We start from the raw sequence: 14,386 nt of genomic DNA on the forward strand, positions 1-14,386 counted from the left end.
AAAGGATATTCTTTCTTCCTGCAATTGTGAACAGAATTAAGTGATGGTCAGATGTGATAATTGAGGTAAAATTAAATCCTGACAGCAGACATTTAATTTTGCAAATTTCTTGCTTGTGCTATTGCCTAGCAAACAAAAAGCTCTAGAGAAACTGAATCCTTGGAAAACTTTTACTTTTGTACTTTCTAAAGACTAATGTGTGATAACCAGTAGCTGGTTTTCATTGGAAGCTTGAGATTTCAGGGTCTAACCCATGCTACAGCAATAAAATAATGTAGTGGTTTTATGGCAGCCAGAAACTATTTAAAAACGTTTTTGGACTTTTTTTGAAGCCAATTTGTGACAAATATATAATGAAAGTGTGCAAGCAGTTCGGTGACAGGAATGATTTTCAAAATAAGAAAACTATCTGTAGTTCCCATTTTGCTTAACAAGAAGATAGGAATTTTGTATAAATTTTAATTCTGAAGATAAAAATAGCACTATATAATAATTTAGTATATGGCATTAAGAAATTAGAAACTATAACAAAAAATCTTTTCTTTAGGTTCTTATTCTGTAAGAGAAAACAAAGACACTTATTTTTAGGTCATGTGGCTAAAAAGTGTTTGGCAGGAAAGAAAATGTTAATTTCTTTATCTCTCATGTTTCAATTTTTTTTTTAATTTGACTCAGTGGGGTTAAGAGTGACTTGCCAAAGGTCACACAGCTAAGCACTTAATAACTGTCTGAGGCTGGATTTGAACACAGGTCCTCCTGTCTCCAGGGCTGGTGCTCTAGCCACTGTGCCACCTAGCTGCCTCCTCATTATTTCTTGACTGATAACTCAATATATGGTCTGATGGTCTGTGCAAGGCAATCTGAGAAAACTGAACTAAGGAGATTACATTAATAATGTGATTTTGAGCAGTGAATATGTTGATAGTACAGTGAGTAACATGCATAAAGATTTTCCCAAGAAAGGACACTTTCCTGGGATAGAAAATATTTAAACAGTAATAGAAACAATGCGAACCAAGTCTATTACACATTGCTTATTGTGAAGCAAACAATTATGATCTCTTTCCATTGTGCCTGTCTACCCCTTTTTGTCATCTCAGATCACTCAAGAGATTTTGCACATGGCCTGGAACCTATCTCCTATCTTTTCAAGCAGATAGCATCCCCCTTTTCTTAACTCCCCCCTTTCTCTTAACTTGTTTTAGTCTCATCTTGTGCTTAATATTGTCCTTGTCACAAATATTCCAAGCCTTCCCCGTCCTGAAAAATCTTCACTTAGACCCTCTAATGCTCCTCTTCCCAACATTCAAACTCGTACAAAGGAACCTATACATTCATTGCCATGAATTTTTCTCCAACTCATATTTTAGTCATTTACAATCTGTTTCTTCTTGTCACTCAGATAAAATTACTCTATCAGCATGTTACAAATCATCATTTAATCACCAAATAGGTCCAAGTCCTCAATCCACTTTTTCAATTTTTAGATGTCGGGTGATGCATTCATGATGTCTATCATTTATGTCAGGGAGTTAAGGATTTTGGAAAGTTCTCTACATGTAGTTTCTCCTGAACCTCATAAAACTGTGAGAAAGGTGTTTTAATTATCCCCATTTTTTGAATAAGGAAATGGAGCAAGGTCTTGCCCATAGACACTATTGATATTTTAACTCAGATGTTGTATTGCACATCCCATACTCAAACTGTGCAACACGAAACAGTCTTGATCATTTTCTTACTAGACACCATCTCCCATTAGAATTTTTACAAAATGCTCTTTCTCATTTTCTAACTATGACTGCTTTCTTATTCTTCATAAATTTATCATTCATATCATGCCCCCTAATTGAGGTGGTTCCCCAAGACTGTACAAGTCTGTGTCCCTCTACATTCTCTTGCTTGTCTATTTTATCAGCAAAAGGCAGCTTGGTGACACTGGGGAGAGCACTGGCATTGATGTCAAGAGTAATCGAGTTCATACTTGTCCTCATACACTTGATACTATCTGTGTGACCTTGGACAAGTCATTTAACCCTGATTGTCTCAGATCCTGGACAATATCCAGTCATCCAGATTTATATCTGGCCACTGGACCCAGATGACTCTGGAGGAGCAAGTCTGGTGACAGTTTACAGCACCCATACACTCAAAATCCATTTCTTGGGGAGGTCATGGCATCATCTCCTTGATGTCATGGTCTCGAAAATGGAGGATAAAGCACCAAAACATTTCATCAGCTCCCTCCATCTAAATTAGAATGATTATGCCTATTACTAGACTGGGAGATGGAATATTTTGAGGAATGTGGAGAATTCAAAATATTTGTGGGAACTGTTTCAAATTGAAAAAGGAATGGGAAAACTCTAGTTAGTGACTAGTATACAAATGACAATAAAATTAATTTAAATTTCTAAAGTTAAGAATTTTGGTCTTTAGAGTTTGTAATATCCTCAGCTTGGTAGTCAGGGCTGAGTGGCAATAAAACTCAGTACTCAGGGCCAGTAAAAGTTGTTTCCTTATCATTTCCTTGATGAGTGTTGCCCCTTGGCTATCATCAGTGGAATTTAGGGTCTTTGATATTCCCCATTTAAAAATATTTGGAGACCTGAACCTCAAGGTCCAACCCACACTCCAAACTGTGTTATATCTTCAGGCTGGTGGGAAGGGATGCTTGGGTCCAGTTGAGTCTTCATTGTCTAAGCCCAGTGAAGGTGGTGGTCTGTTAGAGCTGGGGTCCAAATTTCTATTTTCGGTTGCATTAGTTCTCTGTACTCTTGTTCAGACTGAAACAAGACCTGTGCATCAGGGAGCAGTGTAGTCAAAGCGAAGCATGGAAGCCACCGTGACCCTGTAGGAGCAGGCAAGTGTTGTTTTCTGGTCATCTGTGCTGACTTAATTTGCAGTTGACGGGGAATTTTAGCATGTTGGTCTCATTTTGGTTACCTAGTTTTGTGCTGTTTTGTTTACCTTGTTTTGTGTTCTTTTGGTCGTAGCTGAAATAAAATTTATATTCAGGTCATGTATAGCTGCAGTCAAATTGAGGCTCAGGTAGTGGTGTGGCCCAATGATCAAACATAGGTGGAATTGCTGCCCGGATATTTATACCAGAGATTTATGATCTGGTGGACGATTCCCTCTGTCTTTGTTTCCCAAAGTTCTGTCAACTGAGAATTCAGGTTTGTCATTTTTCCAGTCTTGTACCCAGACTTGGATTTAATTGTGGCTGGCAGAATGTAGCCATGTCTTATAAAACTGAAGCACTCTTCCAATTATACTTCTGGCCTGGGGCTGTATCTAATGTCTGGTACTTAGGTACTAGAGTCTATTGGTCAGGGCTAGTAGGAGGAAAATCTAAGGGGAGGATTGATTTTTTTCTATTTTTTTATTTTTATTTTTATAAAAGATATTTGAGTTTTACATTTTTCCCCCAATCTTGCTTCCCTACCCCTCCCCGCCACAGAAAGAACTATGTCAGTCTTTACTTTGTTTCCATGTTGTACCTTGTTCCAAATTGGGTGTGATGAGAAAGAAATCATATCCTTAAAGAGAAGAGAAGTCTAAGAGGTAACAAGATCAGACAATAAGATAGCTGTTTTTTTTCTAAATTAAAGGGAATAGTCCTTGCACTTTGTTCAAACACCACAGCTCCTTATCTGGATACAGATGGTACTCTCCTTTGCAGACAGCCCCAAATTGTTCCCAATTGTTGCACTGATGGAATGAGCAAGTCCTTCAAGCTTGAACATCACTCCCATGTTGCTGTTAGAAAGTACAGTGTTTTTCTGGTTCTGCTCATCTCACTCAGCCTCAGTTCACTCTAATCCCTCCAGGTTTCCCTGAAATCCCATCCCTCCTGGTTTCTAACAGAACAATAGTGTTCCATATACCACAGTTTGCTAAGCCATTCCCCAATTGAAGGACATTTACTGGATTTCCAATTCTTTGCCACCACAAACAGGGCTGCTATAATTATTTTTGTGCAAGTAATGCATTTACCCTTTTTCCTCATCTCTCCAGGGTATAGACCCAGTAGTGGTATTGCTGGGTCAAAGGGTATGCACATTTTTGTTGCCCTTTGGGCATAGTTCCAAATAGCTCTCCAGAAGGGTTGGATGAGTTCACAGGTCCACCAACAGTGGTATAGTGTCCCAGATTTCCCACATCCCTTCCAACAATGATCATTATCCTTCCTGGTCATACTGGCCAATCTGAGAGGTGTGAGGTGGTACCTCAGAGAAGCTTTAATTTGCATTTCTCTAATAATTAATGATTTAGAATATTTTTCTCATACAGCTATGGATTACTTCGTTCTCCTCATCTGTAAACTGCCTTTGCATATCGTTTGACCATTTGTAAATTGGGGACTGACTTTTTGTTTTAAAAATATGACTCAGTTCTCTGTATATTTTAGAAATGAGTCCTTTGTCAGAATCATTAGTTGTAAAGATTGTTTCCCAATTTACTACATTTCTTTTGATGTTGGATACATTAGTTTTTTCTGTGGAAAAGCTTTTTGCTTTCATGTAATCGAAATCATCTAATTGGTTTTCCTGATATTCTACAACTCTTCCTTAGTCATAAACTGTTCCCCTTTCCATAGATCTGACAGGTAGACTAGTCCTTGATCTTCTAATTTGCTTATAATATTGTTTTTTTTATGTCTATGTCCTATAACCATTTGGATCTTATGTTGGTAAAGGGTGTGAGGTGTTGATCTAATCTAAGTTTCTTCCATACTAACTTCCAATTATCCCAGCAATTTTTATCAAAGAGGGAGTTTTTATTCCAATGGCCGGAAGCTTTGGGTTTATCAGACAGCAGATTACTATAATCATCTCCTGCTTTTACACCTATTCTATTCCACTGGTCCACCACTCTATTTCTTAGCCAATAACAAACAGTTTTCATGACTGATTATAATATAATTTTAGATCGGGTAGTGCTAAGCCACCTTCTTTTGCACTTTTTTTCATTAAGCTCCTGGCAATTCTTGACTTTTTATTTCTCCATATGAATTTACTTACAATTTTTTCTAACTCGTTAAAGTAAATTTTCAGGATTTTGATTGGTAGGGCACTAAACAGTTTAGGTTTGGTAGAATTGTCAATTTTATTATATTAGCTCTTCCTATCCATGAGCAGTTGATATTAGCCCAGTTATTTAAATCTCATTTAATTTGTGTGAGAAGTGTTTTATAATTGTTTTCAAAAAGATTCTGAGTCTGTCTTGGCAAATAGACTCCCAAATATTTTTTATTGTCTGAGTTTACTTTGAATGGGATTTCTCTTTCTAGTTCTTCCTGTTGTTTCTTGCTAGACATATACAGAAAAGTTGAGGATTTATGAGGGTTTATTTTATAACCTGTAACTTTGCTAAAATTGCTAAATATTTCCAGTAGTTTTTTGGATGATTTCTTGGGATTTTCTAGGTAGAGCATCATGTCATCTGCAAAGACTGAGAGTTTTGTCTCTTCCTTCCCAATTCTAATTCCTTTAATTTCTTTTTCTTCTCTAATTGCTGATGCTAACATTTCTAATACATTATTGAATAGTAGAGGTGATAATGGGCACCCTTGTTTCACCCCTGATCTTATTGGGCATGCCTCTAGCCTCTCCCCATTGAGTATAATGCTTGTTCATGGTTTCAGATAGATACTGCTAATTATTTTAAGGAACAGTCCATTTATTCTTACACTCTCTAGTGTTTTTAACAGGAATGGATTCTGTATTTTTTCAAAAGCTTTTTCAGCATCTATTGATATGATCATATGATTTCTGATAGGTTTGTTGTTGATGTAATTGAGTATACTAACAGTTTTCCTAATATTGAACCAACCCTGCATTCCTGGAATAAATCCTACTTGATCATAATGTATTATCCTAGTGATGAATTGTTGTAATCATTTTGCTAAGATTTTATTTAGGATTTTTGCATCTATATTCCTCAGGGAGATAGCTCTATAATTTTCTTTCTCTGTTTTAACTCTTCCTGGTTTAGGTAAAAGTACGTACCATATTGGTTTCATAGAAAGATTTAGGCAGAGTTCCATCTTTCCCTATTTTTCCAAAGAGTTTATATAGGATTGGAAAAAATTGTTCCTTAAATGTTTGGTAGAATTCATCAGGCCCTGGAGATTTTTTTTAGGGAGTTCAGTAATGGCTTGTTGAATTTCTTTTTCTGAGAAAGGGTTGTTTAGGTATTTAATCTCGTCTTCATTTAACCTGGGCAACTTATATTGCTGTAAATATTCATCCATTTCACATAGATTATCATATTCATTGGCATAGAGTTGGGCAAAATAATTTTGAATTGTTACTTTAATTAACTCCTCATTGGTGGTGAGTTCACCTTTTTTTCATTTATGATACTAGCTATTTGGTTTTCTTCTTTCTTTTTTTAAGCAAATTGACCATGGTTAATTCTTTCTATAATTTGTTTTTTGGTCCACTCATTTTTTAAAATGAGGTTATTCAGTTTCCACTTTGTTCTGGGTCTGTATCTCCTTGGCCCAATATTGCATATGACTTTTATTGCATTGTGATCTGAGAAAGATGTTTTCACTATTTCTGTCTTTCTGCAGTTGATCATTAGGTTTTTATGTCCTAGTACATGGGCAATTTTTGTATAAGTTCCATGTACTGCAGAGAAAAAGGTATATTCCTTTCTATCCCCATTAAGTTTCCTCCATAAATCTACCATATCTAATTTTTCTAACAATCTATTTACCTCCCTAATTACTTTCTTGTTTGTTTTATGATTCGATTTATCTAGATCTGACAGCAGGAGGTTGAGGTCTCCCACTAGTAGGGTTTTGCTATCTATGTCTTCCTGTAATTCTTTCAGCTTCTCCTCTAAGAATTTGGATGCTGTCACATTGGGTGCATATAAATTGAATATTGAAATGACTTTATTGCCTGGGTACCTTTTAGGAGGATATAGTTTCCTTTATTATCTCTTTTAATGCTCTTTATTTTTGCTGCTGCTTTGTCTGAGATAAGGATTGCTACCCCTGCTTTTTTTACTTCAGCTGAAGCAAAATATATTTTGCTCCAACCTTTTACCTTTACTCTATATGTATCTCTCTGCTTCAAATGAGTTTCTTGTCAGCAGCATATTGTAGGATTCTGTTTTTTAATCCACTCTGCTATTTGCTTACGTTTTAAGGGAGAGTTCATCGCATTCACATTTAAGGTTATGATTACAAATTCTTTATTGCCCTCTGTGCTGTCTTCCCTCTGTTTGTATTTTTCCCCCTTTCCACCCCCTTTTATCCATATTACCCAGTCTTTCGTTTCTGAAAACCACCCCCTACAGTGTGTTTGACCTCCCATATCACACCCTCCCCTTTCTTTCCCACAAAACCCAGAAAGAAAAGCCAGAAGAAAGAACATCTACCTCAGGATTTGTCTCTGGCAGCAGCATTAGCCACATTCACGGGGGTGAGTAGGGTTTCAGAGCAGGTCGTTCCGCACTACAACTCCCCATTAACGTAAAGCGCTATCCTATACTGGAACTGGCTTCACATTCACTGCTTGTGCACCCCCATTCCCTCATTTTATTTGTTGTACCCGGGAAAACCTAACAGTATATATGTAGAAGATAAGAAGTAATAAAATTGAGGTGAAAGCATCAGGCAGTGGAGGCTTGACCACTTATTCTTAGCTTCCCTACGGGAGGGATGTCATCACTGTGGGCCCTAAGGTAAAGAAGCCCACAATAATCGGGTGTCCACAATAGAGAAAGAACACCTTAGGATTTCCCAAAGTAATTGTCACCAATGCCCTCACCTCATTACTCTCACAAACAGCCATCTGTTCCCATTGCATTTCCCTTACTTCCCCCCATTCCTTCCTCTGGGCCTGCAAGACAACTAATACACCAGAATATCAAACAGCTCCTGTGTGGGAACACAGCTATTCCAATTCCCCCACCACATGGAGACGGTAAGAGGCTGGCATGCTGCCAGGAAGAGATAAGGTGAACGGGAGTCCTTGGGAGCTATTCATTTCACTCTACAGCCCACAGGCACAGGACACAGCTTTCTTTGACCAACTCCCTGTTAAAGTACCCCTTTATCATGTACAGCAAGATGATGCATAGGAAGTAATAAATTTGGGCAGGAAGCATAAGGCAGTGATGGCTTGACCCCTTATTCTCGGCTCCCCTCTGGGAGGGAGGTCTTCGCTGTGGGCCCCAAGGCGAAGAAGGCCACAACAATCGGGTGTCCTGAACAGGGAAAGAACACTTTGGGGATACCCAAGGCAATTTAAAACAGGTGTGCTCACCTCTTTACTCTCACCAACACCTCTCTATTCCCATTGCCTTTCCCTTACTTCCCCCCATTCCTTCCTCTAGGCCTGCAAGGCAACAAATACCCAGGAACATCCAACTGCCCCTGTGTAGGAACACAGGCTATTCCAATGCCCCGCCACCTGGAGAGTCTCAGGAGCTGGCATGCCGCCATGAAGAGATAAGGTGCATCAGAGTCCTTGGGAGCTCAGCATTCTGCCCCACAGCCCAAGGGCACAGGACCCACCTGTGTTTTACCAACTCCCCCCAATATAACCCCTTTTTCCTGTACCTCAACAAAATGCACGTACACTGCTTGGGCACCCCCATTCCCTCATTTTCTTTGTTCAACCCTGGAAAACCTAACAGTATATATGTTGGAACTAAGAAGTAATAAAATTGAGCTGAAAGCATCAGGCAGTGGAGGCTTGACCACTTATTCTCAGCTCCCCTCCGGGAGGGAGGTCATTGCTGTGGGCCCCAAGGTCAAGAAAACCACAACAATCGGGTGTCCACAATAAAGAAAGAACACTTTAGGATTTCTCAAAGTAATTAACACACATGCCCTCACCTCTTTACTCTCGCCAACACCCCTCTATTCCTAGTGCCTTTCCCTTACTTCCCCCCATTACTTCCTCTAGGCCTGCAAGACAACTAATACCCCAGAACATCAGACAGCCCTCGTGTGGGAACACAGGCTATTCCAATGCCCCCCCCCACCTGAAGAGTCTCAGGAGCTGGCATGCTACCCTGAGAAATGAGGTGCACCAGAGTCCTTGGGTGCTGGTCATTCTACTCTACAGCCCAAGGGCCCAGAACACAACTGTGTTTTACCAACTCCCCCCTAACGTACAGCGTTGTCCTGTTCTGCAAGAGGCTGCACATACACTGCTTGTGCACCCACATTTTCTTTGTTCTCCCCTGGAAAACCCAACAGTATATATGTAGAAACTAAAAAGTAATAAAATTGAACTGGAGACATAAAAGTGGAGTCTTGACCCCTTATTTTCAGCACTTAGCTGGGAGGGAGGTCATCTCTATGTGCCCCAGGGTGAAGAAAGCCACAACAATTGGATGTCCACAATAGAGAAAGAACACTTTAGGATTTCCCAAAGTAATTATCACCTGTGCCCTCACCTCTTTACTCTCATCAACACCCCTCTATTCCCATTGCCTTTCCCTTACTTCCTCCCATTCCTTCCTCTAGGCCTTCAAGCTAACTAATACCCTGGAACATGAAATAGTCCCTGTGTGGGAACACAGGCTATTCCAATGCCCCCACCAGAGCTGCAAGGCTGCCAGGAAGAGATAAGGTGAACAGGAGTCCTTGGGAGCTGCTCATTTCACTCTACAGCCCACGGGCACAGGACACCACTTTGTTTTACCAACTCCCTGCTAATGTTCCCCTTTATCATGTACAGCAACACGATGCATGTACAGTGCTTATTCACCCTCTTACCTCATTTTCATTGTTCTACCCTGGAAGACCTAACAGTATATATGTAGAAGCTAGGAAGTAATAAAATTGAGCTGGAAGCATAAGACAGTGATGGCTTCAGCCCTTATTCTCAGCTCACCTCTCGAGGGAGGTCTTCACTGTGGGCCCCAAGGTGAAGAAAGCCACAACAATGGGGTGTCCCAAATAGAGAAAGTACACTTTATGGATACCAAGGCAGTTTAACACCAGTGCTCTCACCTCTTTACTCTCAGCAACACCCCTCTATTCCCATTACCTTTCCCTTACTTCCCCCCACCTTTTTTCCTCTCGGCCGGCAAGGCAACTAATAGCCAGGAGCATCAAACAGCCCCTGTGCGGGAATACAGGCTATTCCAATGCCCCCGCATCTGGAGGGTCTCACGAGCTGGTATACCGCCATGAAGAGATAAGGTGCACTAGAGGCCTTAGGAACTCGTCATTCTGCCCCACAGCCCAAGGGCGCAAGACCCAGCTGTGTTTTACCAACTCCCCTCTAAAGTAACCCCTTTTCCTGTATCGCAACACAATGCACATTCACTGTTTGTGTACCCCCATGCCCTCATTTTCTATTTTCTGCACCAGAAGACCTAACAGTATATATGTAGAAACTAAGAAGTAATAAAATTGATCTATAAGCATAATGTAGTAGTGACTTAACTCCTTATCCTCAGCTCCCCTCCAGAAGGGAGGTCGGCACTGTGGGCCCCAAGGTGATGCAAGCAGCAACAATCGCGTGTCTCCAATAGATAATAAACCCATTGTGGTTTCCCAAGGTAATGTAACAAGAGTGGCCTCACCTCTTTACTCTCACCAACACCCCTCTATTCACAGTTCCTTTTACTTACTTCCCCCCATTCCTTCCTCTAGGCCTGCAAGGCAACTAATACCCAGGAACATCCAACAGTCCCTGTTTGGGAACACAGGCTATTCTAAGGGACCCACCACCCAGACAATCTCATGAGCTGGCATGCCTGCCGTTAGAGATAAGGTGCACCATAGTCCTTGGGAGCTGGTCATTCCACTCCACAGCCCAAGGACACAGGACACAGCTTTGTTTGACCAACTCCCCTTTAACATACCCCCTTATCCTGTAATGCAAGACGTTGCATGTTCACTGCTTGTGCACCTCCATTCCCTCATTTTCCGTTTCTACCCCGAAGAGCTAACAGTATATATGTAGAAGCTAAGAAGTAATAAAATTGAGCTGGAGGCATAAGGCAGTGGTCCCTTGACTCCTTTTTCTCAGCTCCCTTCCAGGAGGGAGGTTATCGCTGTGGGCCCCAAGTTGACGCAAGCAGCAATACTCCTGTGCACCAGAGCCAAAATTCTTTTCTTTCATAAATGAATCAGTGTACAAGCACTAGCTCCCATTCCTGACTTCTCCCCGCTTAGATGTGGCCTTTCACCAGGTTGTATTACTCAAATCCTTTCATCTTGGGGAACAGAAATAGAGGCTCAACTTAAGATCTTCAAAGTAAACTCAACCTCAGTTTCCTTTCCTTCCCACCAGTAGACCCCAAATGCAAAAGGCAACATTTCCTCTAGGTGTTGATGACAAAGAAGCCCCTTTGCCTGAGCCTGAGCCTGAGCCCAGCATTGCATCCCCAGCCAGCCCTGAATTTCAGACTGAGGATTGTCCAAGCCCTAATGCTTGGGGTTCATAAGTCCAGTTTGAACCACAATACAGTGAGCAACAGAGGAGCATCCAATGGGGAGGGCTATGGGGCACTATTGTCTGTCTTAAGCAAAAGGTTCTCAGTGAGTCTGATCACCAAGACATGTCTCTTCTTGGGCCAGTTTATCAAACAGAGGCTATAGAGGATGTCAAAGAGATGTCAAAGAGACCCAGATGGTTTGTATTCAGAGACCAACACAAAGGATGTCACCAATTGGTGAGGAATCTTTTCAGAGATCCCAGTATAAACCTTTGACATTACCCTTACTACATTCCTTTCACTGACCCTCATCCATTGCAAATGCCATTCCCTTCCTTCCTCTCATCCATTCCTCCAAGTCTGCTGGGATAGATGCTTTAAAAAAATCTAGGGAAGACTATTAAAAACTTTTAGAGTTTTGGATCCAGGTCTAAAAAACTCATTTTGTGTCTGTTTAAAAAAAATTCAATTGTCCCCTCAGATTTTTCCTCTTACCAGCCCTGAGGTCACAAGTATAATTGGAAGAGCACCTTAATTTCATAAGATATGGCAACATGCTGGCAGCCACAACAATACACAACTGTGAGTACAAGACAGGGAAAGTAACAAACCAGAATTCTCAGTAGACAGAACATTGGGAAACAGACAGAGGGAATGGACCACCAGAAAATAAATCTCAGGTATAAATATGCAGGCAGCAATTCCACCTATTTTTGATGATTGGGCCACACCACTACCTGAACCTGAATTTGACTGTAGCTACTCATGACCTGAATATAGATTTTATTTCAGCTACAACCAAAACAGCACAAAACAAGTTGGCAGCCATGAGATCAGCATGCCAAAATTCTAATAGGTGAAAATTAAGGGTCAACTGCAAATTCAGCATCAGCATAGATGACCAGAAAACAACACTTGCCTGCTCCCACAGGGTCAGGGTTCCTTCCTTGCTTGGCTTTGATTACACCAGGCCCTGTTGCACAGGTCTTGTTTCAGTCTAAAGAAGAGCACAGGGAACCAATGCAACCAAAAATAGAAATCTTGTCCCCAGCACTAGCAGACCAGTATTTTCACTGGGCTTAGACAATGAAGACTCAAATGTACCCATCTTCAAACATCCCTTCCCACCAGCCTGAGGATATAACACAGTTGGACCTTGAGACCCAAGTCTCCAAGTATTATTAAATGGGGAATATCAAAGGGAAGAGACCAGCAGACCCTAAATCCCACTGATGGTGGCCAAGGGGCAAGACATCCTCAAGGAAATGATGACAAGGAAACAACTTTTGAGTGACCCTGAGCACTGTGTTTTATTGCCACCCAGCCCTGACTAACAAGCTGAGGATATTCCAAACTCTAAAGATCAAGATTCATAACTAATTTTGAGATTTAATTTAATTTTATCATTTGTGCTGTAGTCATTCAGTAGAGTTTTCCCATTCATTTTTCAATTTGAACCAGTTCCCACAAATATTTTGGGGTATTTAGAATTTTCCACATTCCTCAGATTATTCCATCTCCCAGTCTAGTAATTGGCATAAACGTTCTAATTAAGATGGAGGGAGCTGATGAAATGTTTTTGTGTTTTATCCTCCATTCTCATGACCATGACATGAGGGAGATGATGCTATGACCTGCCCAAGAATTGGATTTTGAGTGTGTGGCTGCTGTAAAATGTCACCAGACTTGCTCCTCCAGAGTTGTCTGGGTCCACTGGCCAGATATAAATCTGGATGACTGGATATTGTCCAGGATTTGAGACAATCAAGGTTAAGTGACTTGCCCAAGGTCATACTGATAGTGTCAAGTGTTTGAGTACAAATCTGAACTCCAGCCCTCTTGTCTTCAATGCCAGGGCTCTCCCCAGTCTCAGCAAGCTGCCTTTTGATGATGAAAGAGACAAACAAGAGAATGTAGAGGGACACAGACTCATACAGTCTTGGGGAACCACCTCAATTAGGGGGAGTGATATGTGTTCATGAAGAATTAGAAAGCTGTCATAGGAAACAGTCAATTTGTAAAAACTCAAAGGGGTGATAGTGTCTAGGAAGAGAATAATCAAGACCGTTGTGTTACAGAGTCTGAGAGTACTGGATGTGCAATCCAACATCTGAGTTAAAAGTGTCTATGGGCAAGACCCTAGGCTTTCTTCCATCTGTTTCCTTATTCAAAAAATGGGGATAATTAAAACACCTTTCTCACAGTATTATGAGGGTCAAGAGAAATTACATGGACAGTGCTTTCCAAACCTTAACTCCCAACATAAATGATAGACATCATGAATGCAGCAAGGAGCCTAACATCTAAAAATTGAGAAAGTGGACAGAAGTGGTGGACAGATTTGGTGATTAAATGATCTGCAACATGCTGAGAGAGTAATCTTAGTAGAGTGATGAGATGAAACAGATTATAAATGACTAAAAGATGAGTTGGAGAAAAATTCCAGGCAACAACTGTATAGTTTTTTTAGGAGTCTGAATGTTGGAAGGAGGAACATGAGAGGGTCTGTGAAGATTTTTCAGGCCAGGGAAGGATTGGTAAATTTGTGACAAGTGAGATATGAACTAAAAGATGAGACTAAAAAGTGTTAAGAGAAAGGGGGATGTTATCTGCTTGAAAAGATAGGAGATGGTTTCCAGGCCATGTGCAAAATCTCTTCAGGGATCTGAGATGAAAAAAAAAAAGTGGGTAGACAGGCCCAAAGGATAGCAGACCATAATTATCTGCTTCACAATAAACAATGTGTACTACACTTGGTTGCACTGTTTCTATAATTGTTTAATCTAAATATTTTCTATCCTAAGAAAAAGTTCTTTCTTGGCAAAACGTTTATGGAGGTTACTCACTGCACTATCAAGGTATTCAGTGCTAGAAATCACATTATTTATGTAATCTCCTTAGTTCAGTTTTCTCAGATTACAATCCCAGAAGATCAGACCATACATTGAGTTATCAATCAACAGAT

The sequence above is a fragment of the Macrotis lagotis genome, chromosome 7 (assembly GCF_037893015.1).
Source record: "Macrotis lagotis isolate mMagLag1 chromosome 7, bilby.v1.9.chrom.fasta, whole genome shotgun sequence".
NCBI lineage: Eukaryota > Metazoa > Chordata > Mammalia > Peramelemorphia > Peramelidae > Macrotis > Macrotis lagotis.